Source organism: Prionailurus bengalensis, chromosome X (genome assembly GCF_016509475.1).
Source record: "Prionailurus bengalensis isolate Pbe53 chromosome X, Fcat_Pben_1.1_paternal_pri, whole genome shotgun sequence".
Classification (NCBI taxonomy): Eukaryota; Metazoa; Chordata; class Mammalia; order Carnivora; family Felidae; genus Prionailurus; species Prionailurus bengalensis.
In genome coordinates this window covers 64,945,789-64,963,110 of record NC_057361.1, presented here as the reverse complement: position 1 = coordinate 64,963,110, position 17,322 = coordinate 64,945,789, and positions in this window count along the sequence as shown.

Below are 17,322 nucleotides of genomic sequence, written 5' to 3'. Positions count from 1 at the left end.
ACAGAGAGAGAGGGAGACACAGAATCCAAAGCAGGTTCCAGGCTCTGAGCTGCCAGCACAGAGCCTGATGCGGGACTCGAACTCACAGACTGTGAGTTCATGACCTGAGCTGAAGTCGGACACAACTGACTGAGCCACCCAGGCGTCATAACCTTAACCACATTTAGGCATTTATGTTCTCTTTGACATTTTAGTTTATGTATAATTGAATTATCTACTTTTCCCCAATAGATTTCAAGTTCTTGTCATATATATAATAGATAATTTTATTGAATTGAATTAAATCTGGCAGTCATAAATTCAGGATCCCTATATGTACAACACTGGAACTCTTCTATTTTTATTTTATTATTAGGAAAAAAGATCTAAATACAAAATGTTTAGAACCTTTGTCTCTAGTAAGTGTACTTTTACTTGTAAAAGTAAATGCTCACCATTTTATTGTATTATCAGTCCATGCTTAGAGAACACATTTGGTGTTAATTGAAATCAAAAGGTAAATGTTCTGAGTTCCTAAGTGTTTTATAAATATCCTGTGATGCTCTCTATATTTTGTAGTCAAATTATAGTAAGCCTATCTTTACATTACTCAAGTAACTGACATAAATCACCAAAGTTTTCCTCTATTTGTCTAGGGGAAAGGACAAAAAATAAATGAGCTGTGCTCTAGTTCCCGCCCATCTGTAAAATGCAGACAGTGATCCTTGCTTGCCTCAGAGGATTGTTGCAAGAATGGATGTGAAAAGTGGCTTTAAAAGAGAACATGACCTTGAAGTCAGCTACTGCTAGATACGTCACTGATACTCAATGTAAAAATTTGATCATTATAACCCATTAAAAGCCACACTTCAATTAGGTCATATGCAATTGTGTTTTTCTCCCTTGGTTGAAGAAGAATATATAGATCCCACAACAGTTGATCTAAATAAGTCATTGTAGCAACCAAAAAATAAACAATTCAATTATAAAGTGATAAACCTGCCAAAAATCAGTCAGGTTTGTAAACCTGAATCCTGCTTTATTCTAAGTGTTTTCTCTAGCTCTTTGCATTTCAATATAATGATATTTTAGAGCATATAGAAAGAGGAAGACAACAGTTGGTATGCTGGGGTCATCCTTGGTCCTCCCCCCCACTCTTTTTATCAGATCTCTTACAGCTATGGGGTAACTTGTACCAGATTCTCATGAGGAAAAAAATGCTTACTAAATCAATAAGTTGCAACAGTATCTGGCAACATCACACTGTGTTTCAATAATTGAATCATTTATCTCATTTCCCTGATGTGAATTAGATTCAGTAACAAAATGTAAACATTTTCACATCGACTCAGAATCCTTGAAAGTTATAGAGAGGGCAAGAATGATGCCACTTCATATTAGTTATATTTGGAAATTATTTCCAGGTACTGAAATAATTCTCAAGAGATAAGTTTTCAAACACTAAAATATTCAATATATCCCAAAGCAGCCTTTTCTAATATACAGTCTACTCAGGTGCCGGAGTGGAAAATTTTATCCAATCATATTCATATATATATAGTATATATGCATATATATACCTTAATATATATTCATATATATATATATATATATATATATATATATATATATAACACATATGAACATGAACAACCAGTAACATATATACACACAGAGAGTAGTTTCATTTTTTAATTATTTTTAAGTGTTTTCTTTAATTCCAGTTGGTTCACTTACAGTGTTATATTAGTTGCAGGTGTACAATAAGCAATTGAAACTTCCATATATCACCTGTGTTCATCACACAATCTTTTTTCAAGAGTACTTTGACTATTTGGGTTCTTAATCCCTATCAACTATTTAAGCCATCCTGCCACCACCCTCCCCTCTGATACAAGAGTGTTTTTCTTGATTTGTCCCTTTATCTCTCTTGTATTTTCCACCTCTACCTATTTGCTTTTTTTTTCTTAAATTCTGCCTATGAGTGAAATCATATACTTGCCTTTTTCTGACTAACTTATTTTGCTTAGCATAATACTCTAGCTCCATCCATGTCATTACTAATGGCAAGATTTCATTCTTTTTATGGCTGACTAATATTCCATTGTATATATACACCACATTTTCTTTCTCCAATCCTCAACTGATCAATATTTTGCAGCTTTCATATCTTGACTATAGTAAATAATGCTACTATAATCATATGGTTGCATATATCACTTCGAATTAGTGTTCTTGTTGTCTTTGAGTAAGTACCCAATAGTGCAATTCCTGGATTCTATTTTAAAATTTGAAGCACTTGCATAATGGTTTCCACAATGGCTGCACCAGTTTTCATTTATATCATCAGTGCACAAGGGTTTCTTTTTTTCCACATTCTCAGCAAAACCTATTGTTTCTTGTGTTATTGATTTAAGCTATTCTGACAGATGTGAGGTGATATCTCATTATAGTTGTGTTTTGCATTTACCTGATAATAAGTAATGATGAGTATCTTTCATGTGTCTGTTGGCCATCTGTATGTCTTCTTTGGAGAAATGTCTGTTCATGTCTTCTGCCAATTTTTAATTGGATTATTTGTTTATTGGGTTTTGAGTTTATATATTTTATATATGCTGGTACTAACACTTTACCAGGTATATAATTTGCAAATATCTTTTCCCATTCCATATATTGCTTATTAGTTTTATTGATTGTTTCCTTTACTGTGCAGAAACTTTTTATTTTGTTGTAGTCTCAATATTTTTAATTTATTTCACTTGCCTCAGAAGACATATTTATTCAACGTTTATTTATTTTTGGGACAGAGAGAGACAGAGCATGAACGGGGGAGGGGCAGAGAGAGAGGGAGACACAGAATCGGAAACAGGCTCCAGGCTCTGAGCCATCAGCCCAGAGCCCGACGCGGGGCTCGAACTCACGGACCGCGAGATCGTGACCTGGCTGAAGTCGGACGCTTAACCGACTGCGCCACCCAGGCGCCCCCAGAAGACATATTTAGAAAGAGGTTGCCATGGCCAATGTCAAAGAGGTTTTCTCTTCTAAGATTTTTATGGTATCCTGTCTCACATTTAGGTCTTTAATCCATTTTGAGTTTATTTTTCTATATGGTATAAGAAAGTGGTCCAGTTTCATTCTTTTGTATGTTGCTGTCTAGTTTTCCCAACACCACTTGTTGAAAAGACTGTACTTTTCCCATGGATGTTCTTTCCTGCTTTGTTGAAGATTAATTGCCCATATAATTGTGGGGGTATTTCTGGATTTTCTGTTATGTTCTATTGACCTATGTATCTGTTTTTGTGCCAGTACCATACTATCTTGATCACTACAAATTTGTAATATAACTTGAGGTCAGGAATTGTGATCCCTCTAGCTTTCCTATTCTTTTTCAAGATTACTTTGCCTATTTGGGTCCTTCTATGGTTCCATACAAATTTTAGGATTGATTGTTCTAGTCCTGTGAAAAATGCTGTTGGTATTTTGACAAGGATTGCATTTATTGTATGTATTTCTTTGGGCACTGTACACATTTTAACGGTATTTGTTATTCCAGTGCATGAGCATGGAATGTCTTTCCGTTTCTTTATGTCATCTTCAATTTCTTTCATCAGTATTTTATAGTTTTCAGAGTACAGGTCTTTCACCATTTTAGTTAAGTTTATTCCTAGGTATCTGCGTTTTGGGTGCAATGCAAGTGGTATTTTCTTAATTTCTCTTTCTGCAGCTTTGTTATTGATATATAGAAATACAACAGATTTCTGTACATTTGATTTTGTACCCTGTGACTTGACTGAGTTTATTAGTTATAGTAGTTGTTGGTGTCTCATTTGGCTTTTCTGTATAAAGTATCATGTCATCTACAGAGAGTGGAAGTTTTATTTCTTCCTTAACTATTTGGATGCCTTTATGTCTGTTGTATGATTTTTGATTTTAGGACTTCCAGTACTATGTTGAATAAAAGTGATGAGTGTTGGTGCCTGGAGGCCTCAGTCGATCGAGTGTTTGACTCCTGACTTTGACTCAGGTCCTGATCATGTAGCCTGCTTGAGATTCTCTCTCCCTCTCCCTCTGCCCTCTCCTCTGTTCATGTTCTCTCTCTGTATATCTAAAATAAAATTAAATAAAATAAGATTTCCATTAAAAAAACAAGGTGGAAAGAGTGGACATGCTTCTCTTGTTCCTGACCTTAGGGGAAAATCTCTCATTTATTCCCCATGAGGATGATGTTAGTTGTGGGTTTTACATAGGTAGCCTTTATTATGTTGAGGTATATTCCCTCTAAACCTACATTGTTGATGGTTTTTATCAGGAGTGGATGTCGTGCTTTGTCAAACACAGTTTTGCTCTCTACTGAAATAATTTTGATTCTTATCCTTTCTTTTATTGATGTGATGTATCACATTGATTGATTTGTGAATAATGAACCACCCTTGAAGCCCAGGAATAAATGCCAGTTGATTTCAGTGTGTGATTTTTTTAAGGTATTGCTGAATTTGATTTTATAGTATTTTATTTAGAATTTTTGCATCTATGTTCATTAGGGATATTGGCCTATAGTTCTCTTTTTGTATAGCTGTCTTTATCTGGTTTTGGTATCAGGGTAATTCTTGCCTAATATAATCAAGTTGGAAGTTTTTAATGCCTTTTCTAGTTCTTGGAATGTTTTGAGAAAAATAGGCTTTAACTTTTTTTTAAATGTTTTGTAGAATTCTCCTGTGAAACTATCTTGCCCTGGTTTTTTGTTTGTTTGGGTTTTTTTGATTAAACACAATTAAACACAATTTTGATTTGACACAATTTCTTTGCTGGTTATTGCCTGTTCAAATTTTGCACTTCCTCCTGTTTCAGTTTTGGTAGTTTACATGTTTATAGGATTTTATCCAGTTCTTCTTAGGTGTCAAATCTGTTGGCATGTAGTTGTGTTTTTTTTGTAGCATTTAATTGTTCGTATTTCTGTGGTGTTGGTTGTTATTATCCTCTTTCATTTATGGTTTTATTTATTGAGTCCTTTTGGTTTTTTTTTCTTGATAAGTCTGGCTAAAGATTTATTAGTTTTATTAATTTTTTTCAAAGTACCAGCTCCTGATTTCCTTGATCTGTTCTATTTTTTGTTTGTTTGTTTAGCTTCTATATCATTTATGTCTGATCTGATCTGTATTATTTCCTTCCTTCTGCTGGATTTAGGTTTTGTTTGTTGTTCCTTCCCTATGGCCTTTAGGTTCAAGGTTACATTGTTTATTTGAGATTTGTCTTTATTTTGGGAACACTCTTGTATTGCTATAAACTTCCCACTTTTGCTTCATTCCAGAGATTTTGGACCATTGTGTTTTAATTTTCATTTGTTTAATTGTCCCTTTTTTTAAAATTTCTTCTCTTATTTCTTGTTTGATCCCTTCATTGTTTAGTAGCATGTTATTTAACCTTCACGTATTTGTGGTCTTTCTAGGTTTTGTCTTGTGTTTGACTTCTAGTTTCTTCCATTTTGTTCAGAAAAGGTGTATGGTGTGATTTCAGTCTTCCTGAATTTGTTGAGGTTTGTTTTGTGGGCTAATATGTGGTCTCTTCTGGAGAATGTTCCAAGTGCACTTGAACGGAATGTGTATTATGATGTTTTAGTATTCTGAATATATGTTAAATCCATCTGTTCCAATGCGTCATTTAAAGCCACTGTTTCCTTGTTGATTTTCTTTTTGATGATCGGTCCATTAATATAATTGGGGTGTTAAAGTGTCCTAATATTATTGTTATTATATATTAGTTCTTTTATGTTTGCTATTAACTGTTTTATGTATTTGTGTGCTTCTATATTGGATGCCTAAATATTTATAATTCTTATGTTTTCTCATTGGATTGTCTCCTTTGTTATATAGTGTCCCTCTTTGTCTCTTGTTACAGTCTGTTTTAAAGGCTATTTTGCCTGATGAGGCACCTAGGTGGCTCAGTCGTTTAAGCATCTGGCTCTTGATTTCAGCTCAGGTCATGATCTCATAGTTTGTGAGACAAACCTTGCATAGGCTTCTGTGGTGACAGCACAGACCCTGCTTGGTATTCTCTATCTCCCTCTCTCTTTGCCCCTCCCCCTCCCTCATGCCTGCCCTTCATCTCTCTCAAAATAAATAAATAAACTTAAAAAAATTAAGGCAAATAGCCTTTGCTAAAAGGCAAAAAAAGTCTTTTATATCAGCCTTTTGCCTGATATAAGTATTGATACTCCAGCTTTATTTTGACATCCATTTACATTATAAATGTTTCTCCATCCTCTCACTTTCAATCTACAAGTGTCTTTAGGTCTGAAATGGGTCTCTTATAGGCCATATATAGATTGTTATTTTCTATTCTGTCATCATATATTTTGATTGGAGCACGTAGTCCATTTATATTAAAATAATTACTGATATACATTTATTGCCATTTTATTACTTGTTTTATGGTTTTTTTCTGAAGATTTTCTCTGATCCTTTCTTGTCTTTCTCTCTTTCATGGTTTGCTAATTTTCTTTAGTGATATATCTGGATATCTTGCTCTTTATTGTTTGTATGTGTATGTATATATATATATTTTTTTTTAATTTTTAATGTTTATTTATTTTTGAGAGAGTGACAGGGTGTGAATGGGGAAAGGACAGAGAGAGAGAGAGAGAGAGAGAGAGAGAGAGAGAATATGAAGCGGGATAGCACAGAGCTGATACAGGGCTCAAACTCATGAACTGTGAGATCATGACCTGAGCCAAAGTAGGACAGTTAACCGACTGAACCACACAGGCGCCCCTATTGTTTGTATATTTATTAGTGGTTTTGATGTATGGTTACCATTAAGTTTGTATATAACTTCTGCATATAGCAGTCTATATTAAGTTGATGGTCATTTAAGTTTGAACCCATTCTTTTCTCCTCTCCTCCCCATGTTTTCGGAATATACTTTTATATTTCATATCCATTTTTTTGTGAGTTCCTTGACTGATTTTTTACATAAATAGTCACTTTTATTGCTTTTGTGTTTCCTACTTCTATACCGTTAGTTTTGGTCTCTTATTTCCACTCAAAAAGTTCTTTTTAATATTTTTTGCATACTTGGTTTTGTGGTCATAAACTCCTTTAGTTTTTGTTTTTCTGGGAAATTCTTTTTTTTTTTAATTTTTTTTCAACGTTTATTTATTTTTGGGACAGAGAGAGACAGAGCATGAACGGGGGAGGGGCAGAGAGAGGGAGACACAGAATCGGAAACAGGCTCCAGGCTCTGAGCCATCAGCCCAGAGCCCGACGCGGGGCTCGAACTCACGGACCGCGAGATCGTGACCTGGCTGAAGTCGGATGCTTAACCGACTGCGCCACCCAGGCACCCCAAGACTGTCTCACTGTGCTGTGGCTGGTGCCAGTTTCTTCCAGAAATTGGTCACATGAACATGCAGCCTTCTGGAGTTTATGATAAAGCACAGCAGGGAGCCAGCATCAAGGTTTGCTGCCCTAAGTCAGTGTCTTTGTTCCTATGCTAGGGAACAAGGCAGCATATTGCCACTACCAGTTCTTTTGTCCCCAGAGAGGCCATGCTGCCACTCCCAAATTCACTCCAAGCAAGGGAACTGTTTCTCCACATGGAATTCATGGGATCCTCAGACCTTGCTGCCTACTCCTAGGTCTCTGCCTTCTTCTCCACCAGAGAACCACCAAGCCCGCAAGACACGACCCTGGCAATGATGCAGACTTTCAAAACTTCAGACTTTCCTTTCTGCTACTTATAAAAAATTGCAGTAGTCATCCCCTCTCCTTTTTCCAGTCAATGGTTTTGGGAAATACTTCTTGTACAAACACCTGCATTCACCTCCAGTGGTTCCCTATTACATACACTAAAGTTCAACATTGGCCTAACCCCTAGTGTCTAGGGGTAAGGTGTATCCACCTCTGAAATTTCTCCATTAGCAGAGAAGTAAGTACTTAATGACATAATTGGCTTTTTTGAGCCTTCCTTCAAGGGAGTAAACTGCTTTCCCTTAGGCAATACCTTCCACAGGCTTAGCAAGACCAAATTAGATTGGTAATATTTTCTTTCACAGGACCAGATAATATTAGACCTTGCCAAAATTGTTTACAAAAGACCTTTAGGGGCCCTTTTTCCCACAATTTTATAATCAGTAGGATCCTTTGCTTTTCCTTGTTTCTCAACCTATATTTCTCTTATGAAAGATTCTTTAAGTTTCACTTAAGTCAGCTACCATGGGGCCACTGTAGCAATGGGATTATTAACCATAGGGGTAAGGACAGATGCTAAAGTCCTGTACCCTGCCCTTGGGGATGACTGTGCAATACAGTCTTTCATACCTGTGGAAAATAATTTGGGTCTCTAAAATGCTGGGCGTAAATGACATGTTTCATTCCTGGTTCACATATGATTTCTGGTAATTCTTCCATACAGACTTAGTGTAATGGAGGGGAAGGCACACTCCTCGTGTTAAGCCAAGTTATGTTAATGATAGCATTTATCCAATAAAGAAAATTAGCTAAGAATCCTTGGTTCTCACTCATGCCTGTGACACATAGTCTTTGTCACAAGGCAGGTTGCAGAGTGACTGAGATCATTTTTAACACCTGAAACCCATTTAACATAATACCTTGTTCCCCTAAATCCAACAGTCATAACACCCAAGCTATCATCTTTTCTCAGCCCTTTTGCTTATAGTGGCTAATTAGCTCCTCTAATTCAATGGTGGAATATTCCCTCATAGTTGTTTTCTGACTAGCGGGGATTTCTTCTTGGTCATCCCCAGGCTCACAAGTGGTCTGGGTCTTTGAATCAAAAGGAATCACTTCCCTCCCCTATGACAAATTCCTCCTCAATGGAGGAGTCATTATCCTAGGTATTCCATGCTTTAGGATCCCAATTCTTTTGAAATATAATAGTTCTCACCTTAGTGCATGGTAGTCTGCACCCATGCATCTTTACCATCTTACATTCTATAATTTCTAAGTGTTCCTCCTGCTGTTGGATTTTCTTGGGCATAATGTTCATAGTAGAGGAATATGTGGCTTGTACATCATTTTCCAAAGCCAACACCTTTTAGTCTGTTCCAATTCTCCCCTTATGTGTAATTACCTTTCCATGGTGTCTCGAATGCACAGATCAATGGCCAATTACCACAATAGCTTTTCCCTTCTCCCTTCCCCCACAATTTCAGATAGGAGTACTTTCAGGGCATCCCTGTACTCTCACACTGGTCCAAAATGCTAAACAAAACAAAACAAAACAAAACAAAAAAAACAGCCAAGTCTCCCCACCTGTGGAGGTGGTTGGCCAGCCTGGGATTTCCCCATGGACAATGGGCTTTCCCCCATGAACAACTTGCTTTTCCCTGACACAACTCCTTTGTTAATGCTTGTTTTAGTTTTGATCTCCTGCCTAGCTTGCCAATTGTTAGAAATGTGGAAGAGAAACAGTAAAAGTATCCTCCAGACTAAGAAGGCACTTTGAGACTGAAAAACGAAGCAAGCTACTCCACATAATTGACACAGAGTTTTATTCAGGGTAATTTACTAACGACAGTGAGGGGATCAGGTAGATGGACAATTCAGGTGATACACAACTATTTCCCACTCCCCATGTAAACCTCAATTCTCAGCTTTTATAGAGTGGGTAACATTTGGGGGAGGTCAGAGAGTAGTTACCTAAATTGATACCGCTTGTGTCCAGTTCTCTCTACTAGTGGCACCATCTGTGTATCACTGTAAGGAAGATAACAAGCCTTCCCACATTCCAGTCAGGGCATACATTAAACTCCAAAGGGCTTGGAACAGTAGCCCTGAAGGAGAGTCATGTGTACATTAAAACAGATTGAGGGCCAAAGAGGGAGTAGTTCTTGCAGCACTCCTGCAAAAACACTGGTTTCTTCTTAAAGGTGTAATATAAAGCAGGTTGCAAGGAAAGGATATGTATATTACTACCAATCACCAAGTTTGGTTTCCGTGCCAAGCTAGTTTCAGCATTAATAAGCCCAAACTTTTATTGTGAATGAGGCCGTTAGTACTTCCTTTTCACTGATTAATTTATTCTACATACTGTATGACAAAACAATTCATACTAGCAGTAATTGAAACTATTAAATAGAATTCAATACTGAATGTGAACTTCCAGTGTACCGAATGTCAAACTTATTTTTTTTCTTATCAATGGCTTTTACTCTCCCATGTCTACATGAAAAGTTCTTGCTTACCAGCATTGCTTAGCATCAGTTCACATGTAAATACAGTAGGTGAATATACAGAATATGACTAAAGTGACACAAAACTGGGCAGCCTATAGCAATGTTTAAGTTGTTATGAATTTCACAGGATGAAAATTGTTATGTCTTTGCCTTCTGTGTGAACTAGGTAAAGGAGAACTTCATTTGGCCCTAAATTCTTCTTCAAGCATCTCTCTACGTCTCACCTTTGGTTCCTTACCTTCAAGAAGCAATTATATCCTCCTACATGGATCAAAACATGTGCCTTTACTCATATCTGATGTATCCTGACATTCCTCTGCTTAAAACCTATTGTCTTAAAGAAAAATTCCTTAAAATGGTATGCAAGTTCCTTTATGGGTAGATCCTATCTACTCCTCCAGCTTCATCTATCCTCATTCCCCACCTGACACTCTATATTTTAATCACACCAAATTCCTTGTAGTCCCTCTAATGCAGCATGTTTTTTTTTTCATGCCATCTCTGTCTTTGCCTGGAATGTCCTTGTCTCTCAAGCTTGTTGCCTCTGTTGACTTAGATTTTATCAATGAAGTATTTTGGGGTGAAGAACAAATGAGATAATATGTTAGGTACCAGGTGTAGTACTTGTTCTTCTTTTATTCACTCATTTGTTCATTCAAAAAAAAGTTATTGAACTTCTACCACATGCACAGTAATGTGCTAGATGCTTAGGCTACAGAAATTAATGCAGTCTGGACTCTGCCTTCACAGATGTCAAAGACTTTGGGGAAAAAAAGCCTTGAAGCACAACTATGGGGAGAGAAGAGGCCACATCATGGAAGGTAGGAGGTGCAGAGATATTATTTGGGGGAGAAAAGTACCACAGGTACTGCAGAAGAGAGGTTCTGTGATCATGGAGAGAGGTGAGAAAGAGAGAGGAGCACACAGAGTATTGCAGAAGGAAAACACTTTTGTAAAGCCATTGACCAGGAAAACAAGACGGGCTGATTATCATGAGTTTTTACAACCAGTGGAGCACAAACACTGGAGTTTTAGAGGTCTGCAGCATGGCGAGTATGGAGCCTGATGGGCAAAGCAGTGCTCCTTTGGAGGAGGGCACATAACCCACTAGTGGGTGCAATCTAAGGATCCCCCAGAATGCACTGGGAGAGATGGCTCCCCCTTCTTGGAGCACATATGTGAGAAGTAGCACTGCTTCTCTGGGGACAAAAGAGCCATTGGGTGATATTATGCTTCCCTGGCTATCAGTGTAGGTGCAGAGACACTTGCTGAGAGAAGTTAACCTGGACACTGGCATTTTTCTGTGGCTTACTCCAAATCCAAGCTCCTGCACTTTAGTGCAACTGCCCTTCTAGGACAAACCTGCATCAGTCCCAGTGCAGTGAGATCTTTCCCCAGTGGGTGGGGTCTGCACCACGACAGTTACCTAAAGTTTGGAGTCTTAAAACTCAGCAGGCTTCACTGGGATAAAAAACATATGTACTAGGACATCTGTGTGGCTCAGTTGGTTCAGCATCCGACTCTTGATTTTGGATCAGGACATGATCTCATGGTTCTTGAGATCGAGCTCCACATTGGGCTATGTGCTGACAGCATGGAGTCTGCTTGGGATTTTCTCTCTCCCTCTCTCTCATCCCCTCCACACCTCTCAAAATAAATAAACTTAAAAAAAAGGATGTGGGGAGCCTGGGTGGCTCAGTCAATTGAGCATCTGACTTTGGCTCAGGTCACGATCTCGCATTTGTGGGTTTGAGCCCCATGTTGGTCTCTGTGCTGACAGCTTGGAGCCTAGAGCCTGCTTCGGATTCTGTGCCTCCCTCTCTCTCAGACCCTCCCCTGTTCATACTCTCTCTGTCTGTCTCTCTGTCTCAAAAAATAAATAAACCATTAAAAAATTAAAAAAAAACAAGAAAGAAACAGGTGTACTATGCTGCCAGGTGGGCAGACTGCCTGGACACAGACAGGGTGAAAGCAAGGATCTGAGGTACACCTGAAACACATGAGAGGAAATTGTTTACTCTCCTGTAGGGGTGTCCTGGACAACATTGGGCGTGAAGTCCCCTCTCCAGGGACTAAGGAGAGGGCTGGTGCCATTTTCCTCCCCCAGCCCTCAGCAAAAACTAACTTCAATAAGAAACACAATGCCAACAGTGCCAGCCTAAAACACTTACACCAAGCCCCACCACCCTGTGCTCATAAGGTTCTTCTTTACTATGGCAAATGTGCCTGAGAACCAGAGCAACAGTCCACTATCCCAAAAGAGAAGCACACACACACCATATGTATGACCATAGAATGCAACAAAGCTTAGCTCTAGTGGAAATAGCCTCAGGAATCCTTTAACAAGCAGACCAGAACACACCCAGTTAAAATTCACTACATTCTGACCAAGGTCTAAATACTCCACACTATAAGCAAGGAAAGACTCTGCAGGGGACTGACCTGAGGCAAAGAGCAGCCAAATAAGAGCAGTAGAGTGTGCCCAGAAAGTATCAGAAACACTTCCTGAAGCTCCAGGCCCTGGGCAGTATATGACCTCTTCTTAATAAAGCCATTACTCTCTGGAGCACAAAATGTAACAGGCTTTCCTAACACATAGAGGAAGACAGAAACCAATACATAATGACAAGAAGCGAGAATTTATCCTAAAAGAAAGAACAAATAAAGGTCAGGTATAAGTAATATACCTGTTACAGAATTTGAAACAACAATCATAAGGATACTAGCTGGACTTCAGAAAATCAGACAAGACACCAGGGAGTCCCTTACCACAGAGATACAAACCCTAAAAATTAGATCAAAATAAAAAATGTAACCAAGATGCAAAACCAACTAGATATAATAATCACAAGGTTGGAAGAAACAAAGGAATGAATAAGTTACATTGAAGAAGGAATTATGGAAAATAATGAAGCTTAAAAGAAGAGGAAAAGAGGGAAGATGGCGGCATAGGAGGACGCTGGGCTCACCGCATCCTGCTGACCACTTAGATTCCACCCACACCTGCCTAAACCCAGAAAATGGCCAGAAGACTAGCAAAACGAATTCTCCGGAGCCAAGCGTAGACAAGAGGCCCACGGGAGAGGGGCCCCTCCCAAAGCAGATCTCCATAGGAAAAGCGAGCTGAGCCTGCCCCTCCCGCCTCTATGCAACTTAACAATCAACCCCAGCTACTATGCCAGATCCCCAGCAACACAAGCCTGGCAGTGTGCAAGTAGCCCAGATGGGCCATGCCACCCCACAGTGAATCCCACCACTAGGAGAGGGGAAGAGAAGGTACACACCAGTCTGACTGTGGCCCCAGTGGTGGACTGGGGGCAGACATCAGGTCTGACAGCAGACCCGCCCACCAAGGCAAGTTATTCAAGACAGCACAAGGGAAGTGCCCTGCAGTTCCGCACCACTCCAGGGACTATCCAAAATAACGAAATGGAAGAATTCTCCTCAAAAGGATCTCCAGGAAATAACGACAGCTAACGAACTGATCAAAAACGATTTAAACAACATAACAGAAAGTGAATAATAGTCATAAAATTAATTGCTGGGTTTGAAAACGGTATAAAGGACAGCAGAGAATCTATTGCTACAGAGATCAAGGGACTAAGAAACAGCCAGGAGGAGCTATAAAAATTATATTAATGAGCTGCAAAATAAAATGGAGATGACCACAGCTTGAATTGAAGAGACAGAGGAGAGAATAGGTGAACTAGAAGATAAAATTATGGAAAAAGAAGAAGCTGAGAAAAAGAGAGATAAAAAAATCCAGGAGTATGAGGGGAAAATTAGAGAACTAAGTTATGCACTAAAGAGAAATAATCTAATCATAATTGGTATTCCAGAAGAGGAAGAGAGAGGAAAAGGTGCAGAAGGTGTACTTGAAGAAATCATACCTGAGAACTTCCTTGAACTGGGGAAGGAAAAAGGTATTGAAATCCAAGAGGCACAGAGAACTCCCTTCAGACATAACTTGAATCGATCTTCTGCACGACATATCACAGTAAAACTGGCAAAATACAAGGATAAAGAGAAAATTCTGAAAGCAGTTATGGATAAACGTGCTCTAAAATATAAAGGGAGACCAAGAAGACTCATGATGGATCTCTCTACTGAAACTTGGCAGGCCAGAAATGAATGGCAAGAAATCTTCAATGTGATGAACAGAAAAAATATGCAGCCAAGAATCCTTTATCCAGCAAATCTGTCATTTAGACTACAAGGAGAGATAAAGGTCTTCCCAAACAAACAAAAACTGAAGGAATTCATTACCACTCAACCAGCCCTACAAGAGATCCTAAGGGGGATCCTGTGAGACAAACTACCAGAGACATCGCTACAAGCATGAAACCTACAGACATCACAATGACTCTAAACCCACATCTTTCTATAATAACACTGAACATAAATTGACTAAATGCGCCAACCAAAAGACATAGGGTACCAGAATGGATAAAAAAAAAAAAGACCCATCTATTTGCTGTCTACAAGAGACTCATTTTGGACCTGAGGACACCTTTAGATTGAAAGTGGGGGGATGGAGAACTATTTATCATGCTACTGGAAGTCAAAAGAAAGCTGGAGTAGCCACACTTATCTCAGATAAACTAGACTTTAAATTAAAGGCTGTAACAAGAGATGAAGAAGGGCATTATATAATAAATACAGGGTCTCTCCATCAGGAAGAGCTAACAATTATAAATGTCTCTGCACCGAACACAGGAGCCCCCAAATATATAAAACAATTACTCACAAACATAAGCAACCTTATTGATAAGAATGTGGTAATTGCAGGGTAAATTATTACCCCACTTACAACAAGGGATAGATCATCTAGATACAGGATCAATAAAGAAACAAGGGCCCTGAATGACACATTGGTTCAGATGGACTTGACAGATATATTTAGAACTCTGCATCCCAAAGCAACAGAATATACTTTTTTCTCGAGTGCACATGGAATATTCTGTAAGATAAATCACATACTGGGTCACAAAACAGCCCTTCATAAGTATACAAGAATTGAGATCATACCATGCATACTTTCAGACCACAATGCTATGAAGCTGGAAATCAACCACACGAAAAATTCTGCAAAACTTACAAAAGAATGGAAGTTAAAGAACACCCTACTTAATAATGAATGGGTCAACCAGGCAATTAAAGAAGAAATTAAAAAATATATGAAAACAAACGAAAATGAAAATACAATAATCAAAACGCTTTGGGATGCAGCGAAGGCAGTCCTGAGAGGAAAATACATTGCAATCCAGGCCTATCTCAGGACACAAGAAATCCCAACAGCACACCCAAAGGAAATAGAAGCAGAACAGCAAAGACACCCTAAACCCAGCAGAAGAAGAGAAATAATAAAGATCAGAGAAGAAATAAACAATATAGAACCAAAAAAAAACTATAGACGGATCAATGAAACCAAGAGTTGGTTTTTTGAAAAAATAAACAAAATTGACAAACCTCTAGGCAGGCTTCTCAAAAAGAAAAGGGAGATGACCCAAATAGATAAAATCATGAATGAAAATGGAATTATTACAACCAATCCCTCAGAGATACAAACAATTATCAGGGAATACTATGAACAATTATATGCCAACAAATTGGACAACCTGGAAGAAATGGACAAATTCCTAAAGTCCCACACACTTCCAAAACTCAATCAGGAGGAAATAGAAAGCTTGAAGAGACCCATAACCAGTGAAGAAACTGAATCAGTTACCAAAACTCTCCAAACAAATAAGAGTCCAAGACCAGACGGCTTCCCAGGGGAGTTCTACCAGACGTTTAAAGCAGAGATAATACCTATTCTTCTCAAGTTATTCAAAAAAAAAAAATAGAAAGGGAAGGAAAACTTCCAGACTCATTCTATGAAGCCAGTATTACTTTGACTCCTAAACTAAACAGAGACCAAGTAAAAAAAAAAAAAGAACTACAGACAAATATCCCTGATGAATATGGATGCAAAAATTCTCAATAACATACTAGCAAATCGAATTCAACAGCATATAAAAAGAATTATTCACCATGATCAAGTGGGATTCATTCCTGGGATGCAGGGCTCGTTCAACATTTGCAAATCAATCAACGTGATACATCGCATTAATAAAAGAAAAAATAAGAACCATATGATCCTGTCAATTAAAGCAGAAAAGCATTTGACAAAATTCAGCATCCTTTCTTAATAAAAACCCTTGAGAAAGTCGGGATAGAAGGAACATATTTAAAGATCATAAAAGCATTTATGAAAAGCCCACAGCTAACATCATCCTCAATGGGGAAAAACTGAGAGCTTTCTCCCTGAGATCAGGAACACGACATGGATGTCAACTCTCACAGCTGTTGTTGAACATAGTGTTGGAAGTTCTAGCATCAGCAATCAGACAACAAACAGAAATCAAAGGCATCCAAATTGGCAAAGATGAAGTCAAGCTTTCACTTTTTGCACATGACATGATATTATACATGGAAAATCAGATAGACTCCACCAAAAATCTGCTAGAACTGATACATGAATTCAGCAAAGTTGCAGGATACAAAATCAATGTACAGAATCAGTTGCATTCTTATACACTAACAGCGAAGCAACAGAAAGACAAGTAAAGAAACTGATCCCATTCACAACTGTGCCAGGAAGCATAAAATAGCTAGGAATAAATCTAACCAAAGATGTAAAAAATCTGTATGCTGAAAACTATAGAAAGCTTATGAAGGAAATTGAAGAAGATATAAAGAAATGGGAAAACGTTCCTTCCTCATGGGTTGGAAGAATAAATAGTGTCAAAATGTCAACACTACCCAAAGCTATCTACACATTCAATGCAATTCCAATCAAAATTGCACCAGCATTCTTCTCGAAACTAGAACAAGCAATCCTAAAATTTATATGGAACCACAAAAGGCCCCGAATAGCCAAAGTAATTTTGAAGAAGGAGACAAAAACAGGAGGCATCACAATCCCAGACTTTAACCTCTACTACAAAGCTGTCATCATCAAGACAGCATGGCATTGGCACAAACACAGACACATAGACCAATGGAATAGAATAGTAACCCCAGAACTAGACCCACAAACGTATGGCCAACTAATCTTTGACAAAGCAGTAAAGAATATCCAGTGGATAAAAGACAATCTCTTTAACAAA